The 19,578-nt window shown below is 42.6% G+C and overlaps 1 protein-coding gene and 1 long non-coding RNA gene across 6 annotated transcripts in view; one reads left to right on the plus strand and one right to left on the minus strand.

Annotated features, from left to right (window-relative positions):
* Positions 1-19,578, plus strand: part of KCNAB1 (potassium voltage-gated channel subfamily A regulatory beta subunit 1) — a 263,905-nt gene that overhangs the window by 116,332 nt on the left and 127,995 nt on the right. The gene's annotated exons all lie outside the window — the stretch shown is intronic.
* On the minus strand, positions 221-2,447 carry LOC123377647. Its single transcript, XR_006582262.1, has 3 exons — positions 2,031-2,447; positions 1,045-1,141; positions 221-487 (listed from the first exon to the last, which is right to left on the minus strand). It is a non-coding gene; the product is annotated as an uncharacterized LOC123377647 (long non-coding RNA).

Below are 19,578 nucleotides of genomic sequence, written 5' to 3' on the forward strand. Positions count from 1 at the left end.
AGATGAAGAGGAAACTGGTTTTAGAACAAGATTTAAAAGGCTGCTGATTGGGGGATGGGGGAATGAATGAATGAATGGTTGGCATCTCTGAAGGGAGACTCCTTACAAATGACAGAAAGTGCCTTTAATAACACATTTATTACATGCATTTTTGATAACGGGAATCTGCAGATACATAATGTTGCATTACTCTGAGCTGTTCAAAACATTTTACCTGCTGTAATCTCACAAATAAATCTCACTATTTCAACCATGATATTGGTTGCATTATTTTTTCCCAGCTATTGCACAGGATCTTTCGAAGCAAAATCTTTTATTTCTTTGTTGCATCCTTTGTTCTGCACAGTATGTAATGCATTGAATTAGCTAATGGATGAGGCCAGGGTTTAGACATGAAAAGAGAAAAAATGCCATATAATCCTGCTAACCAGCAATCAGATGGAGCCAATTCTGTCAGGCCTTGTATGCTGAAGAGCTTTGTTATTTCCTATAGAAATGAAAATAACAGTTTAATTACTTTCTTTTTTGGCAGGCATTTTACAAGCTTGTGTCCTGCTGTGAAATGTCACTTTTTTAAAGGACTAATTTCACAGTTATCTTTTGTGGAAAGGTGACACAACTGTTGATTAAAAACTAAAGAACCATAATTATTTGTCTAATTCTTTTTTTTTTTAAACTAGAGCAGATTTCAGGATGGCAAGAATTGCTGTACAAGTACACGTATTGCAGCACTTTATACCAAGTAGCAGAACCTGTTCATTGTGTATGTAAAATCACACATGTATGTTCATCCTTTCTGAGCTTCCCAGCGCATTCCTTCCCCATTTCACCTTTTGGATTGTAAGCTCTTTGGGGTGAAGGCAGCTTTCATTGTCTGTCCAGTATGACACCAAAACACACGGTCAGCACTCAACCCATTCTAACACCATTGCTACTTAGCTCTTTTCATCTGTAAGTCTCAGTGCTTTACAAAGGAAAATAAATATTGTTATTCCTATTTTTATAGATGGGTAAACTGAGGCACGGAGCAGTGAAGTGACTTACCCAAGATCACTCCGCAGAACAGTGGCAGAACCAGAAATAGAATCCCAGTCTCCTGTCTCCCAGCCTAGTGCCCTGTCTTCTTGACCACATTGCTTTCCTTAACAGTTAAAACCAAAAAACCAAAAAGCCATAATAAATGCTACTGTATATTATCACTCGGTTTGCTGAGTTTAGTTCAATGAAATACATTTTTCAGGTTTGGAAGTTCTGCAGTCATCAGCATATTTTGTCTGATTTTAATAGTCGTCGTCTACAGAAATTTAAAGAACTAATACTATACCATCAGGGCTGGCTCCAGGCACCACCATCCCAAGCAGGCGCATGGGGCAGCAATCTGCAAGGGGCGGCAGTCCCTGTGTTTTTGCCCCCAAGCAGTGTGCCGAATTGCCGCCGGATGGCGGGGGCAGTCCGTGTGCCATTAGGGCAGCATGTGTGTTTCTGCGGCAGTGGCTTTCGGCAGCAGCTTCTATGTTCAGCTGTCCGCGGCGGCGCAGCTTCTGTCTTCCGGCTGAAGACAGAAGCTGCCGCCGACTTGCCGCCACCGCGGAAATGCGCGTGCTGCCCTAACTGCACATGGACTGCTCCCACATCTGCAGCGGCAATTTGGCGCGCTGCTTGGGGCGGCGAAAACAGTAGAACCAGCCCTGTATACCATAGAGCAGAACCTGGAAGAAGTAACTGTTTGCACCTACCAATAACAGCAGACACACCAAAAATAAACAGCATGGCAGACTAGATGGCTGAGAGAAGTGGTAATGTGCTACCACAACTTTCATTGCTAGGTTGGAATTCAGCCTAGTAGGGACCTAAAGCTGATATCATGTGCTGTATATTTTATGGTTCCAGTAAGTTCCTGGTGTTCTAGATGCTTTACAGACACCAAACAGGTTCCCACTTCAACTGTTTGCAGACAAAACACAAAGCATGTGAAAAAGAATGCAGAATCCCAAGTCCATGTCATTAAAAACTGCCACCGCAATTGATACCTGTTAACACCATTTTTGGTGTTCTTTGAAGAGAGAGCAAGTCTTTTCAAGGGCCTGGAGCAATCCATACAAGTCAGGGCTGAGAGATACTGCCAGTCTGAAGACAAGTAGTGTGAAGACGAATACTTTGCTCCTTCTGTTCTGTGCAAAGTGGACCTCCGATCCTAAGGCTGCCATCAATTCATCCCAACAGTAGTAGTAGTTTTTATTTTTAAGTAAGTAACTTACCATCTTCTCTGGCATTTTGAATTCTGCCCTTTAAAAGCATCACTACAGAACTGCCAAACCGTGGGGGGGGGGAGGGAATACTTAAAGGAAGAGCCCTCTGGCTCGATTTTGGAACAGGAATTAGTTATAAGGGTTAAAAAAGTTAGGCCATACATAGTAAGACGTGCAGGGCTCAAAATGCTGTGAAGAACTGGCCTGTGAAGGTAACCAGCAGTGTTCTGTTTGCTGCTTCCAGTTCTAACACCATCACTACAATAGAACATAGTTGCCCCAGTAACCAAGCTCTACTCAAAGCTGACCTTCTAACATCTCTTTTTATGAATAACAATGATCAGGGAAGTCTACTACTCCCACATGAGCCCATGCTCAAATATCACAACAATGAAAGAGGTTCAGACAAAGAAGTCCATCTACTAACAGTAGGCCAGATTCTATGGTTCTTAATCATGCAATGCTTGAAATCAGTGGGAACTTGACTTGATTAAAGCCTGCAGAATTTATCCCTTTATCATTTGGAGAGCTTGCCCTCTCCAAGTAAAAGACCATTGGGTCTCCTGTTTCTTCAGTAGTCCTGCTCCCACTCATGCTTTCATCTCCCTAGTGGCAATGATTATAAACACGACAAAATAATATAAGAGGACTATGATTCACTGCTACTCTACTTATTCCCTTGGGAAAGTGGGCTTTTTAATTCCAGGTCAGATTGCATTAATACAGAAGAGGGGACTCTGACAAAGTGGGAGAGAAAAGCAGGAAGAAAGGAAAACTACAGAGTAATCTCAGGAACCAGAGTTATTTCCTTCAAAGAACAAACAACTTCGCTGAGGACAGGAAAAAAAACTTTTTCCTCTTCATTTTCACTTGTTGGTAGTCTGCCAGCACTAAAGCCTACTGTATTGTGGTGGCTTGAGACCAACTATAAACAGTCTTCCTTTGTTTGCAGTATCTATATAGCGAGCTGAAAGTTCGTGGATCTCACTACAAACAACGTATCAGTAGAGATCATAGGAAATTCCAGCACAACTGGGAACAAGCAGTGCGCACCATATCCTCAAACATGACATTGATCTGGCTTTGAGGTAGAGGTTGATTGCATTGGCAAGTCTGCACAGCATCCACTTATCCCAGTTCCTGCTGTTGGCTGCAGCTCATTCATGTCACTTCATCTACATTTTAGTGTGTCATCTGTCATGTTTCTGAGGATATAGCCCAAAAAAAAAGGCAACCCGAAATACAGGAATCTTTCAGCTAACACTACCACCTACATACCTTGCGGCCCTGAAGCAGGGGGACTGATGCCATTTGGGCATTGCTGAGACCTCTATTGCCATTTGCAAACCAGCTGTCTGTGCCTTATCTGCTGCCAAGTGTTTACATATTTCTAGGATCCACTTCCTTCCTTTTGTGTGTGTGGTTTTCTTTTGTTTTTGCTTGTTTTGTTTACTATGACTAGTACTTTTCAGTTTCTCTTTGATCCATTCCTCTGGCTTCTTTTTTACCCTCTGTTGCTCTATGTAGCACCTAATATCACTCTAAAATAGTAAAAGAAAATGTTTTTATACTACTTGATAATTCCGTGCACTATCTGTCCTGGGATCTCAAAGTGCTTCACATACATTAGGGTTTGGCCTCACAATGCCTCTGTGAGATAGGGAAGCGTTGTTATTCACCCGTGACATATCAGAAAAAGAAGGCAAGAGAGAGAGGACATGTCTTGCCCCAGATCACACAGGAACTCCATGAATGAGCCAAGGGGAGAGAAGACATATTTCCTAACTCCCAGTCTCGTGCTTTAACCATAAAACCACCCTTCCTCCCAGTGGACCTAGCCCAACACAATAGGAGTATTTTCATTGACTTTAAGAGTTGGATCAGGGCATGTGCTGGCAATACGCTATACACACAGACAAAAGTGAACCTAAAACTTCAAGTATGACTAAGTTTAACTAGCATTTGTTGTTCGTATTTTCTTTATATAGCCCTTCCTGGGGCACCGTGATTTCCAAAGATGATAGAGCCCTTTATTCCTTCTCCTTCATGGAGTCTGTAACATGCCTGCAGACCAATGGACCCTGGGGTATTTGTGCCTGGTCCTCCATGTAGTGACTGTGTACATAAACTAATAGAAACCCCCTGTACCTCTAGGATATTAGAATTTATAACAGGGAATCAAGAACCAACAAATACAAGTAAACAACATTTTAGGTCTGGAAAAGATGGGAAGAAATTAAAAGGGAAAGGGAACGTGCAAAGGAATCCAGGATGCCCAACTAATTCCCCAACACTAAAACCCCACATCTAGATGGTCAAGTTGGAGACTGACGTACAAGGTGGGTGTCCCTTGCTGGGAGGCTGAGAACTCTCCTTTGGAGTCCCTGGCAACCACAAGCCTCGGCTATTTCCTGTCTCCCAGGGCAGTAGAGGCCCACCAAGTGTTGCTGCTAGTTAGTCCTTTAGCTGAGAGAAAGTCTCCCCTCCTTTTTAGCAGACAGTAAATCCCAGAGCTAGGTGGTCTTTGGCTGCTCTAACCTGACTCCTTGCAGCCAGCTCTCTCTGGTCTCAAGGTCCCTGCCTGGCACAACTCGCAAGTCCAAGCCATATGCAACCTTTCCAGGGCTTGCAGTTGGTCATCCACACATGCCAGTCAGGCTCTAGCCTCAGTAACGCCTCCTCTTTCCAAACATGGAGCCTATCAGGCACAGCACATGTCTGTGTGGTCCCAGCCATGCATGTTCTCTGTCAGGCTACTGTGGTGCAGCCCCCATGGGTTGTTAATGTCCCTGAACCTCAGGCTAGGCGTGCAGTTTCAGCTGCAGTCCCCATAGCCTCTGTGCTGTTGACTGTGAGTTGCTGGGAGCTCCTTGCCTCAAGCCCCCAAACTGGTAAGGGGGCTAAATTTACAAAACAACATTCAGTGGACCTGATTCTGATCTTATTCTAGCACTATACAGCTGTAACCCTGTTATTGTTAATAGTGTCCTCCTGCTTTACCCTTTCTGGTTTAAAGTGAGATTAGAACCAGACCCAGTGCACGCCCAGCAGAAGCAGAACATCCTTACTTTGTTCACACAGACTAATTGCAGGAAAACATCAACCCCGTCAAGTTGATCTGATTTGTTATAAAACCTTGAACTCAATTAGGACTCTTTCAAAATAGCGGGTGGGGGGGAATGTTATTTATCAAGGTGCAGCTACATCAAGCTACTGCAGAGACAAATGAATCAAATCCAATTTTATCTATGTAACGCCTTATGGAGAAGAGTTCGCAAAGCACTGTGCAATTATTGTGCAATAACAAAACAGAAGTACAATCAAATAATTCAGGCACGAAATTAGATGCTAAAAGCAATCTCAAGAAGGAGTGCTGTTAAACAAGCAAATAATTCACTGATTTCAAGCTACCAGTGGGTGGACCAGCATAGATATGTGGTATGGATAGTCATTCACAACTTTGCATACTTACCCAGACTTTGTTGGTTTAGAAATTGGGATGAAAAATCTGAGATCAGGTTTTCTCCCAAAAGTTCCCGTAACCTGCCCTAGGGAAGAATAGTACTTAAGGTCTGTCTTTGCTGAAAAGTTAACTTGTTTTATAGCTCGAGTGTTGCCCTTAACTTGACTTTTGTCCACATATAAAAATCCCTCACTCATGTCCAGTAACTTGCGTTGACTAGCATGAGAGGGGGTGTGGGCTACAGATCAAGGGAGCATAACCTGTCAGCTGCTAACATGTGGACAAAGGGTGGTGCCACTTGAATGCCATTAGCCCTCCGGTGCTTTCCCACAATTCCCCAGCTGTCTCCATTCCTCCATCTCCACATGCAGCTTGTGTGCTCTTCTTAGCAAAGCACGTCACTGCTTTTTCATGGTAGTAAGCTGCTACTGAAAAGCCGACCACCACATCTCGTGCCCTGCATCAGCTCTGTTTTCCAAAATGAGGGCCGTGTGTTGAATTACTGCCATTTTCTTGTTGTCAGAGGTAACTCGAGGGATGACTGTTAATTATCTAAATGCTGTGGTGCTTTTTGAACTGAACAGTCAAAAGAATATGTCAAAATCTATATACAGTGTGACACCGGAAACCACTAAAGTTAATTAAAGGAGAGAACTAACATTACCACATTGCAGCTGAATTTTGTACAAAGTAAAGCAGCCAGGACTGTAGCTGCCTACTACATAAGGACAAGTAGTATTTGTAGAGTACTTAACATTAATGAATCCTCCCAACACTTCTGGGAAGCAGTTTTTATTTTCCACATAGGAAGACAGGGGTTGAGTGACTTGCCTAAGGCTGAGAGGGAGTTCATGGCAGAATTAGAACTCAGGAGCTCTCAGTCTCTGGTACTGTGCTGAGACAACTAGATGACTGTCCTTGGGGAGAAAAATTATGGACAAATGAAAAGTCTTACGTAAGCTGCAGCTATAATGTATTGATATATTTCTTTCCGCACCCAACACTCAAGCCAAGCACCCCGATCTCAAACTAAACAATAAGAATAATGCCAGCACTCAATTCAAGCCTTCCAGAAGTAGAACTTGACACCTCAGGGCTTGTCTACATGGTGCTTTAGTCTGCAGTATTGGTGTGTAACTTCTAGTCATCACCAGCATGTTACCCACGACCTGGCCCATGTGGACCCTGCTGGTGCATGCTAAAAGTTCATTAGTGCATGTTAATGTTTCCGGACCAGAAAACTTTTAGTGTGTACCAGCAGGTCCATACAGGCCAGGTAGTGAGTGACATGGTGGTGAGGACTAATGCACTGGTTAGACAAGCCCTTAGCTTAACATGTTCCCTGGAAGCAGCAAATTAAGAGCTAGACTGTGCCTTTATGAACAGCCTGGAGCAAGAGGTGGTGTTTTAGCTGCACTCCCCAAGAAAGCCTGGGAGGAGTTGTTCCTCAGAGACACGGCATAGTTTCCTCCTTGCTCCCTCTTACTCCAGAGGAGTAGTAACTTGCTGTACCAAATTAAGACACCGCTGTCTGCTGGATTAGTAGTGCTAGTGAGCAATCTGTGGGTGGAGAAGACACATTCCCTGGCACTCCCTGCCCTTCTCCTATCGAGAGGAGTAAATTCAAGGGCTGGGTAGCTCGCATGTGGGTTGCTTTCTGTCCATTCTAGGAATTGCCATCCTTGATCAATGTGGGGTTTGTCTAGTCCAGTGTCCTGTTTCCCCTGCATAGGTGTAAAGCCTGTCACAATCTAGTCATAAACAAAGAACTTCTGCTAACAATGAGCATTGCAAATGTAGGGTGCATTCCATCTCCTCCTCCTCCAGTGGGAGCTGAAAGCACTCAGCATCTGTAAGCATTTGGCAAGTGGCAGGATTGGTCCCTTAATCTGTTTCCAAGGTGCTAAAAAATTACTTCTTAATTGTTTCACAAGAAAAGGAAGTGTAAGAATAAATTCAGGCTAAGTAGCACTCACAATGATTTTTTTTAACATGTATACCTTGAAATCAGTTTACAAAGGCAGAAATTGTAGGGATCTGAGCTGTAAATCATCACAATTCCAAGCGTGCTCAGATAAAATGTAACCCAAAACATTAAATAACACTGCACCAGAGTGAAAGAAATAGACAGTAAGGAAATGATCTCAGGACCAAATGCTGTGGTATACCAGATTTCAAAGAGCAACCTTCAGCAAATTCCTCTTTTGAAGTAATGTATTTGAACATATTCCAGCAAATGGAGACACAGTCTAGAAATAATCATAGGGCAAAAAATGCCACAATGTCTGAATGGCTCAGCAAAATATCATTGTTAATAGTATGAAAGGTGTATGATAAAATCTCCAGAAGTAATGGGTAGGTTATTGTAAATAAGTATGTAATCATCCCGTCAGCAGACTGCAATTAGTGACCTCTTACAAATGTAAGATCATTGCTATGGGAAACATGGAAATCAGATTGTAAGAGAGACAATTTTATTAAAAGGCACATTCGCAATTGGCTAGCTAGTTAAATCTTTTCCAGTTAATAAATGTAGTAGTATATCGGAGATGAAAAGACCAGCCAGCAGAAGGATGCTTGGAAAATGAATTTAAAAAATAAAAGAAGTCTTTTAGAATCAGTGTTATTCATCTCAATGTGGCTAGAATAGTAGCTAGTTTCTGCTTTCTTTAGCAAGAGGCTGTATTGAGAGGATTGCTGGCAGTGCATGCATTTGACTTTCAAAGTCATAGCTTCCATCTCTTCTCCACAATGTCACTTCTGGATTTTTCAATTTTTTAACCTGACTTTAACCATAGAGATGCTGGAGAAAAAACACACACACTTGACAAATAAGAGGTGTTAAAAGTGAATAGAAGGTTTGATCAAACAGAATTATGATGGCATACCTTACAGCCATATGATGGTACATGATTAGAAATGATGCATACAAATGTATGATTTTTAAAAAATATTTTGCCATAGAGAAGCATTATCAGGGCAATGCTTCTATTCCTGGCTCTGGCACTAACCTGCTGTGTGACCTTGACCAAGTCACTTCCCCTTTCTGTGTTTTCCCATTTGTAAAATGGGGATAGCAATACCCTCCTTTATAAAGTGCTGTGCGGTCTATAGGTGAAGTGTGCTATATAAGGACTATGATCTACACGTTACCCAGGATTCTTTCAACCCAAAGCTCTTGGTAACTTTACTCTGTGCGAGGAGGTGTCAGGAAATAAATCAGGGGAGACACGGCCGTCCGACCGAAAGATGGCTGGCACAAACAGGACAACACAAGAGTGCTTTCACTTAAAGCTAAACTTTACTAGTCTCAAGCACTACACACGTCCGCAACAAGTTAGTAAAACACCTCCAACCCTTGATAATTACCAAAGCTGAGTGTGTCACTCGAAAGCCACACTCAGCTTTGGTAATTATCAAGGGTTGGAGGTGCTTTACTAACTTGTTGCGGACGTGTGTAAGTGCTTGAGTCTAGTAAAGTTTAGCTTTAAGTGAAAGCACTCTTGTGTTGTCCTGTTTGTGCCAGCCATCTATCGGTCGGACGGCCGTGTCTCCCCTGATTTATTTCCTGACACCTCCTCGCACAGAGTAAAGTTACCAAAAACTTTGGGTTGAAAGAACCCCGGGTAACATACACTACAAAATTAGGACATATTAACTACGTCGCTCAGGTGTGTGAAAAATCCACACTCCCTGAGCAGTGTAGTTAAGCTGACCCCATGTAGACAGTGCTAGTTGATGGAAGAATTCTACTGTCAACCAAGATACCGCTTTCTTGGGGAGGTGGATTACCTGCGCCGACAGGAGAACCCCTCTCATTGGCACAGGTAGCATCTACACTGTAGTGTTCCACTGGCCCAGGTGCAGTGCTGCAGTTGTGCTGCTGTAGCATTTCAGGTGTAAGTGCTATTATGTTATCACATGACACAAAAGTGTATGATAGTTGGGTGTCGCAGGATAATGGGATCCAAAGACCAAATCCCGGAAACTTTCCCATTCAGGTTTTAATGGCCCCTAAGACTGCAGGTTTTGTGTTTGTATTTGCAGAGAGGAAAAGAAAATGAGATGAACAGAGGGTGAGAAATACTTTACTAGCAAAGGAGAGAGAACTATTTCCAACAGATTATGATGAACTGTAAGATTTGTAATTTGAAGACTATATTTTATTTTTTCATTTGAAACATTCCTCCCCCCTATTTTAAAATGACACCAGTTTTGTATCCCACTCTCCACCGTGTCCCAGAATGCCAACTGACAGCTCTGGAAACTAAAGTGCTCTGTTTATAAAACAGGTACAGCCTGGGCACAAGTGGGGTAATTTCTATACTTCCCTTCTCACCCTCCCCACCGCTGCCAACACAATAAGAGCCTTTATAGAACACTTTACATCTCCAAAGCACTTTGTGGCCATTAATTAATGGAAATCTGCCTGTTCATGAGGGACAGACTCTGAAATCTAGACATGAAAGAATAGTTCAGCCTGAGACCTCTCTGCCTGCAATGGAGAACCTGCCTACTAACTAATTTCATATGTACCAATTACTAGACAGAGCAAATGACATGAGTGAGTAACTGAGGCTCTAACCCTAAAACACGTGAAGACATTGAAACAATCACATTTGTGGGGAAGGTTGGAGAATAGGAAGAAATACATATTTACCTGTAAATAACTCAGCTAATTTACTACATTTTGGCTTCATGTGTCCGGTACTTGACCTGCTGTAGGAGAATTGGCACCTCTGCCTAGCAGTCAGCATGGTCAAAAGGAGCTTAACAGCATGAGATGATGTAGTCTACAGGATTAAGCAGTAGAGAGTGAGCACTGGATTCTTGTGTTCTAATCCCAGCTCTGACACATCTTCCTTCAGTGACTTCAGTTAAATCATTCAACCTCTCTATCATAGTAACGCCATCTGTAGAATAGGAACAATAATACTCCCCTATCAGTGTCAGATGTGGATTGTCAAATATCATTAGTTAACGTCTGTAAACATTACTATATAAATGCCAACATTTCCCGACTTGCACACAAAATTCTCCTACGGCAGGGGGTCCAGCAGCCCCACACCCCTAATTTATTTGGGGAACTGGCCTTTGAAAAACTTTTCTAGTTGTTGGCAACCATGCTGGGCTCTACTTCTCCTACAGTGGGAGGCTAGTGATGGTATGCTGTTGGTCCTCAGGCCCTGTTACATAAAATGAGTGGGTAAAGTATGAAGGTGCAACAGATCATCTCACTGACCTTTTAAAAAAAGACATTAAAATGAACTTCCATGGGATAGAGATGCAGCTTAGCTCCACTGACTGCCGGAGCATACCAGCTGAGGATCTGGCTCTGCGTCTCGAAGTGTGTCTTGTCTTCTAGACTAAACTCATCAGAGGAAGGACTATCTAATTTTTTTGGCCATGTGTTGCACTAACTTTATTGTTGGCACTTAACAAATGGTTAGTAAATGATAATTAATAATCACAGTGACCAGGACAGGAGTTGGTTACTTTATGGAGGAGGGGATGAGATCTTGTTTCACAGACTTATCCAAAAATGCCGAAGGCAGTTCTGCTTCCAACCTTGGATAACAAAAGCAGATCCTACATTACAAGACCATACTTACTGCAGAGTTTATTATACGGTTATACATTTGCGCATGGAGGGTGAAAGAGTAAAGCAAATAATGAATCATACTGAGAAGAGTAGAAATATAAGAGCTACTGGGTTTTAGATTAACATAAGAAGCCTAAATCAAAAGGATGAGTGAGATTTCAGATCATGAAAAGGCTGACTAAGTGAGCAAGGGAACACATCCAGGCTGGGTGTGAGAAGAGGCATAGGTTAGATGTAAGAGTACACTGAGTTGTTTTAAAACCATGATTATTTAAGCATTAGCATTATTTAAAAACCCAGTGTTCTACTTTGTTGCTTCCTGCCTAAGTGGTCTCACTAGAAGGGTACAAAATATTTATAATGAAATAAGAACTACTGTATTTGAAATGACTTTTTTCCATTTTGTGATCAATTCAAAATGGTTTCATTTTTGAAAAAAAAATCACATTTTATTAATTTTCTGTACAAAAAATCCCCGGGGTATGTTCTAAGCAACAACAGGACTTAGCACGGAGAGAATTTTTTTGGCCAAAACTTTTTTAGGCAAAAAATGCGCATTTAATGTCACTGAAACATTTCACAATTTTGTGTTTATTTCACTGAATTTTTTGTGTTCTAAAACAAACACAAATTTTAAAAAAGTCTAAATGTTTCATTTGTACTTTTTAAAGGCAAAATGTTTTGATTTTTCAGGTCAAAGCAACTTTGTTTCAAAATTCCTTCAATTTTATTTAAAAAATGCAAAACATTTTTTTTAATTCAGAATTGAAATATTTTGGTTTCAGTCCAACAAAGCATTTTGTTAGAATCTGTGAATCTTTTCTTACACAATTTTACGTAACAGGTCACCGTGGCTTTTCATGAGCCTGTGCTGACTTTCCACTGGTTAGCTCACAATTAAAGTAGGCCTGCTAGACCCCAATTATCACAACAGTAGTGGAGGTGCTGAGTGGGGAATGAAGACAGACGTACATCATTCCTCCCAGAGCCCCAGGGATCTTAGGTGACAAAGATATACAGCCTCAGACCATATATTATCATTTCAACATAGTCTCCCCGGAGGGAAATCTGGTAGGGAGAACTTACCAGGGTACATAAGTGCAGATGGCCCTGGTCTTCCATGGAGCCCTCAGGATGCCCCACGTTTGGGGTGGGCCCAAACTCTACTACCCATTAGGATGATACGAGGAATGTCCATAAGAGGATCCTTGTGAAGGTTCTCTCATTCAAAGGCTCTGCCCAGAGGTGCCCCCACTGCAGGGGAAAATCTTGGCCATTGTATTTCACCAAAACTGTTTTCTTTTTGTGGCAGTGGGGTTTGTTTTATGCATGTTTTATGGCTCATTCCATTCTCTCTCCTCTGTCCTCGTTGTCCTTCAGTCTCTTGGAAATTATTGGTTAAAAGAACAGAAAGATGCTACAGACTGATCCTGCCAGCCCTAACTCTTTTGAGTAGGCACGCAGGGAAAACAATGCAGCTCACTAGTGTAGGAGGATTACCCTGGTAACTTTCAGGATCAGGCCCTAAGGACTCAATTCCTGCTTCTGCTTCTCTCCTCTGCTCTGTATGAAGCTACCCTTTTCCTCCCCCACTTTCTTTCTTCTGTCTCTTTTTGAAAGTCAAAACACTTAAAAATGCCGTTTGAGTGCTCAATTTATACCACCCCCACAATCCTCCCTCTTGCTGAGGCAGTCAGTAGTCTGGCCGTGGGCTTGCCTCACACAAATTCAATATGAGTTCATGATGCAGATGTGATATTGTGTGGTGAACAATACCTTCCATTTCAGCAGCTCTTCCCTAGCTCAGAGCCCTTTGTTACCACTCACTCACTGCTAAGGTTTTTCTATTGCTCTCTCTTTCTGAGGGTCATTACACGTGGCAATTCAATCTTAATGGAGATTTTCAGGCTTGTGACTCAGAGCAAGTTTCCCTATTGAGCAAGCTTCGAGATTGTTGTACTGTATTCTGGGCTCTGGAGGGTAATTTGCATCCAACCCATTTGTTTGAACAGGACTGACCAATCAGGGATCTGTCCTTGCTACTTGGCATTGTTATCAAGAATGACTCAGGGATAAGAGCCTTAATTTAAGTGACATGAAAGATCAAATCTGTATTAAAAAAAAACAAAACAGCCAACCAACCAAACAAAATTGATTTGTGTAGAGCCCTTTGAAGCCTCAATATTCTTCTGTGGCCCAGGCTGGCCTTACCATGAGGCAAACTGAGGCATCCGCCTCAGGTGCCAGATTGTGGGGAGGGTGCCAGTAGGACCCAAAGTGTAGAAAATTGTGTCTGCTGCCGGTGCATATGTATTCTCTCTGCTCTAGATGCACAGAAATGGTGGAGTGCTGTGCTGGAGGAAGGAGGGCACAAGGGACATAATAGGCAGGCAGGAGAAAAGGTGAGAGGGAATAGCAGAAAGCAGCAGGAGCTACAGGGGGAGAGAGGAGGAGGAGCCTCTTATGTACCTCTCTAGCACCCCTAGGAGCCTGGCCTGATTAACACCAGCTTCTCAGGGAGCTTCTTGTTTCCTACTGCTTCCCTGAACTCACTTGAGGAGAACAGGCAGTCAACTGAAGTAGTAGGAGCCAGTTAGGCCCTTAAGATGCTGATATTTTCCCTCACTCAGGCCCTGCTACCAGCCTGCTTATTTGTCCCCTTCTATTGAGTGTTGAGAGCCACTATAGCTGACACAGAACAGCAGTCATGAGTGAAAGAAGAAAACGCCGCTCTGGGGCAGCATTCAGAAAAAGAAAGAAAGCAAAGGAAGCTTTTCTATCTAAGCAGGAAGGAGCTCTCCTGAGATACCTAGACACAAATGTTCACGTGAGCCTTCCGGCCCCAGTGAGGATGAGAATGGTGAGGAGATGCCTGATCTTCCAGTTACTCAGAGTGCAGGTGACCTGGCAGCTACTGCAGCATCCATATCTCCATCTCAAATGGATGTAACCATGCACATTCCTGAAGAAAAGTGTAGATCAGAGAAGAGTGTGGTGGAGGCACAAGAAACAGCTGCTGCTGAGTTTAGTTCCTTAAGTCTAGATGATCCAGGACTGTGGACCCACTTGAGCAGTAGCCTGAGGGACTTCCTTGTACTGCATGGGCCACAGCAAGTGAAAAAATTCATGTTCTCCAAAGACAAAGAAAATAGAAGTTTCCATCCAACATGTTACTGGTGTGAAATCCCCAATGGTGAAAAAGTGGAGAGGCTGTGGATTATGTACTCAAAAACCCAGAATGCTGCATACTGTTTTTGTTGCAAACTCTTCCAGTCTAATGTTCCAGCCACATTGGGTTCGATAGGGACAAAAGACTGGAAAAATCTGGCATACCATGAGAAGGCAGCAAATCACCAGAGAGCATTCCATAGGTGGAAAGAACTTGAGATGAGACTAAGGTTAAAGGCCACCATAGATGATCAGCATCAAGAGAAGGTTGCATCAGAGTCTCTTTACTGGCAAAATGTTCTGGAAAGGCTCATGGCCATTGTGAGAATGCTTGCTACCCAAAACCTAGCACTGCGTGGCACTTCAGATCAGCTATATGTGCCAAACAATGGAAACTTCCTTAAAATTATGGAGCTGATGGCTGAGTTTGATGCTGTACTCCAGGAGCATCTAAGAAGAGTCACCACCCAAGAAATGTACACACACCACTACCTTGGAAAAACTATTCAAAATGAGATCATACAGTTATGGCAACAAAAGTCAAACAGAAGATTGTGGCAGATCTGAAGTCAGCAAGATATTACTCTGTTATTCTGGACTGCACACCCGACATCAGCCATATGGAACAAATGACTTTAATGGTGCGTTTTGTAACAACAACAGAACCTAGTGAAAATGTCCCTGCAGTGGTGACTGTCAGAGAGCATTTTCTAGAATGTATTGACATTGATGATACTACAAGAGCTGGTATGACAAATGTGCTTCTTAAAAAGCTGAAAGATACGGGAATTGCAATAGCTGACATGAGAGGTCAGGGCTACGATAATGGTGTCAACATGAGAGGAAAGAACAGAGGACTGCAGACATGGATCCGAGAGTTAAACCCTCAAGATTTTTTTGTCCCATGCAGTTCTCATTCACTGAACTTGGTGGTCAGTGATGCAGCATCAGCTTCTAGTGAGGCTGCTGAGTTTTTTAATGTAATTCAAAGCATCTATGTATTTTTCTCTGCATCAACTCATCAATGGCAAATTTTGAAGCAACATCTGGGAACATCCTCTCTGACACTGAAACCACTGAGTGCAACACAATGGGAAAGTCGAGTGGAGGCAAGAAAGCCTATCAAACACCAAATTGGGAAGATAGATGATGACATAGTTGCCATTATGGAGGATAATGCAATAACAGGAACTGTTGGTGGGAGAACAGTGGCAGAAGGAAATGGACTCACCAGAAACATACATAACTTCAAATTTCTGTGTGGCTTAATGTTGTGGCAGGACTTACTGTCTGAAATAAATGTTGTAAGCAAGAGACTCCAAGGTGTTGACCTTGATATATCTGGATCAATGGAGAAAGCAAGGTCATACCTACAGTCTTACCGGTCAGATGAGGGATTTCAAAACGTTCTGAAGAGTGCACAGAAATTAGCAGAGGAACTTCACACTGAAGCTATTTTCCCACCCATTCAAGAATACAAGAGTCACTGAAGAAGAAGACATTTTGATTACGAGGCACGGGATAATCCCATAAGAGACCCCAAATAACAATTCAAAGTTGAATTCTTTAACCAGGTGCTAGATTGTGCAATACAGTCAGTTGAAGAACGTTTAATACAGCTCAAGGAACACAGCAGTATATTTGGGATGTTGTATGATATTCCAAAACTCCTCACTGTACCTGAAGAAGACCTACACCAGCAATGCAGGGCAGTAGAGCCCGTGTTGACACATGATAACGTGCGATATTGATGCGAGTGATTTAGGTGATGAACTGAAAGCCCTTTCAACATACATTTCAGCAGGATCAACTCCAAAGGCTGTTCTGGAATATACGTGCTCAGGATGACCACCCTCTTTCCAAATGCTTTTGTTGCTCTGCGCATACTTCTAACACTTCCTGTAACATTTGCTAGTGGAGAACGCAGCTTCTCCGAGCTGAAGTTAATAAAAACACATCTACGCTCCACAATGACACAGGAGAGGCTGGTCGGCCTTGCAACCATCTCATTAGAGCATGAGCTGGCCCAGACTGTGGACCTTCAGGAAGCAGTTCAGATCTTTGCAACCAAGAAGGCGTGGAAAGCACCACTTTGATTATTCAAACAGATAAAAATGCCAGTGTTTACTATGCAATGAAGAAAAGTCACATTTGCTGTTCAGGCGTTTGAAAGTTAAGTGTTACTTAAAATTTTTGAACAAGGCATTTTAAGTTGTTAGTTCTCCTTTATTGGGGTAGGTCGCAGATCAGTACCATGAGAGGAGTAGAACAGGAAAAAGGCAGAATTGAGACCTTTCAAAGTTTTGGCCCAAGCGAGGGGCATGGGGGCATCATTTGAGCTCCCTGCCTCAGGTGCCAAAATGTTGTGGGCCGGCCCTGGGCAACAAGTATCATTCCTGCCATATGGCACAAGCTGTATTTTCAACACACTCTGTCTCTCCTCCCACTTCCCTTTTTCTTTAATTAAAAGGACTGTCAATTTTAAAAAAAGCCCCCAGATTTGACCTCCCTGATTCAATGCATCTCCCAGGTGCCCCAGACTCACTCCTCCCCAGTACAATCCCGATCACTTTCTGAACTGTCAGCAGCTGGCCAGCTTCAGACATGACTCCCAGGTGGATGTGGATCATGAGTAAATCATGCTACAGCATTCTCATTCTACATGGACTTTTTTGCCACCAGAAGCCTTCAGCCTGCATTCCAACAGTGCAGCATATCAAGTCCTAATCTATTAAATAATTGCTAATGCCTCTATAAAGATGTTCTGTTTCCCTCCATTCCGTGTGGTATGGGGAAGTCATTAGCTGCTTGGCAGGTACATATACATAGAAGTCAAGAGTTTCAAATGTAGGAGCCTGAAGTAAGGCTGCTAAATTCAGTTAAGCACCTAACAAGAGGCCTAATTTTCAAGAGTGCTGCATATGCACCAGCCTCAGTTGAGGTTGGGGCAGCTGCTGGGTGCTCAGCACTTTTGAGGATCAGGCCACTAATTTAAGCACCTAACTGTGAAACTAGGAACCTAATTCAAGGCTTCCATTTTTGAAAATCATGACCAGAGTGCCATGTAATTTGGGGGTGTCAAAACTGGAGGGGAAAGAAGATGGGGAGTAGGTACCCAAGGAGGCATGTTCTGTCCTCTCAGTTCCATGTGGTTTCTGGGAGTGGAGCAAAGTTTCTACCTCCTTAGTTCTTGTACAGATGCAGACTAAGGACCAGATTTTTAGGCATCTAAGGATACAGATAGGCAACTGATGGGATTTTTTAGAGGTATTTAGGTGACAAGTAAGGCAACTAAATACCTCTAAAAATCTGGCCGTGAGTGACCAATAGCTGTGTGTTCCTCAAAATGATCACGCTGCCTGATGATGGAGGCTGGGACAGTATAAAGGACTGTTACTCAACTGGGATGCCTGGACATCCCTGGTGTGGGGCCTGTAGTCTATGATATCCCATCCTATTTTCAAAATGGGTAACTATGAAAATGTAACCAATGTTTCCTTATCCAATCCCTCCACTTTCTCTTGCCTTCTGTGTTCAATTAAAACTTGTCCTTTCCTTCAAACCCCTCCTCAGTTTCATTCTTGTCTCCATTAGATTTTTTATTTTCCTTTCCTTTCCCCTTCACCTCTTTCAGTTAAGCCTAATTCAGTGCTGACCCCTGCATCTGGAGGTCCCACTTCCTTTCCCAGTGTAAGGGCAGTCATTTTCAATTCAAATCCCTACTTGAAATATGCTTCCTCCACAAGGCCCCTAAATGCTAACCCATCAATAAAATGCTGTCAACACTGTTAGTTAACAAACAAACAAAAAACTAACCTTGAATGTTGCGCCAGGATATTTCGGTGTCTGATCACTGTCTGTCATTTACAGCCTTATTCCAATCTTGCATGCATGAAAACTCCACTGTCAGTCAATTAGTCTCATCTGAGTTGCTCCTGGTTTACATCAGTGCAACTGAGAGCAGAGTTGTGCCCTTACTTTGTAAACTCATCAGGGTAGAAGTTACGTGTTCCTTTGAGTTTTGTTCAGCTGTGTCTCCATTGTCAGCAAGTGTCTTACTGCTAAATAATAATTCAGATAATAGTGATCACAGAATGCGTTAAACAAGTACTAGTTTAATGCAAGATGTATTACAAGGAACTAGGACATAACTCAGTGACTAGCATAAGGATCTGAAATAGCTATGATGAATGAGGTTTAAGTGGTTGCCAGCCTATCTTTAATTTGAGTTAAAACCAGTATATTTTTCATGTAAAAAATTTTCACTTGCAAAAAAATTTCTTTGCGTGAATTTTGTGGACTTTTAATGAACAGCAAATTATAATTGGCTCTCTGCAATACACATCATGAGTTAATCAGGGAAACAGGTGATCTAGCGAGAGAATATTTTATTTGACGAAAAAATGCTTCAATGTTACTTAAGTGAGTTAAGGAGACTTGCAAATAGCTATTACAGTGAAAATGCCATCCCAAATTACTAGGGGTAATGGGATAAAATCAAGCAAAGAAAAACTTAGGCTAAATAGTAGAGAACATTTCCTGACTGTGAGATGCACTGGATTATGGCATAGTGTCTCAGAGAAAGTGATGGAAGCCTCATTGCATGGGGCATTTAAAAGCTGGACTGAACAAAGAAAATAAACTGAAGGGAAAAATCCTACATTGGTAGGGGAATGAACTAGATGCACTTAAATTTTTTGCATCTCTGATTTCTGTGATTCTGATTACATTTAAAAATATTGGGCCAGATTTTCAGCTGTGCCAAGTTCTATAGTTCATGCAGTGAAGAGAGCAGGGGTGGAAGAGAAAGGTGGCTCCTAAGCTATCTTTTCATCTCCCCCAATCCTGGGCCAGCCAGGGACCAATTCAGCCCCTAGTGTATGAAAGGTCCTGGAGGCTGTTTTAAAATACACCGGCTGAAGCAATCCCATAGAAACCACTGTGTCAGCAGAGGATCAGGCAGAGCACCACGAGCTGCACCTTGCCTACCCTCACTTGTCTCCTATGTGGAGTGTGGGGAGTGGGAGGAGTACAGCCGATGTAGCCAGATCTGTGGCATCTGATGATTCTTCTATGTTGGAATCCATACTGGCTCC

The sequence above is a fragment of the Mauremys mutica genome, chromosome 9 (assembly GCF_020497125.1).
Source record: "Mauremys mutica isolate MM-2020 ecotype Southern chromosome 9, ASM2049712v1, whole genome shotgun sequence".
Lineage (NCBI taxonomy): Eukaryota > Metazoa > Chordata > Testudines > Geoemydidae > Mauremys > Mauremys mutica.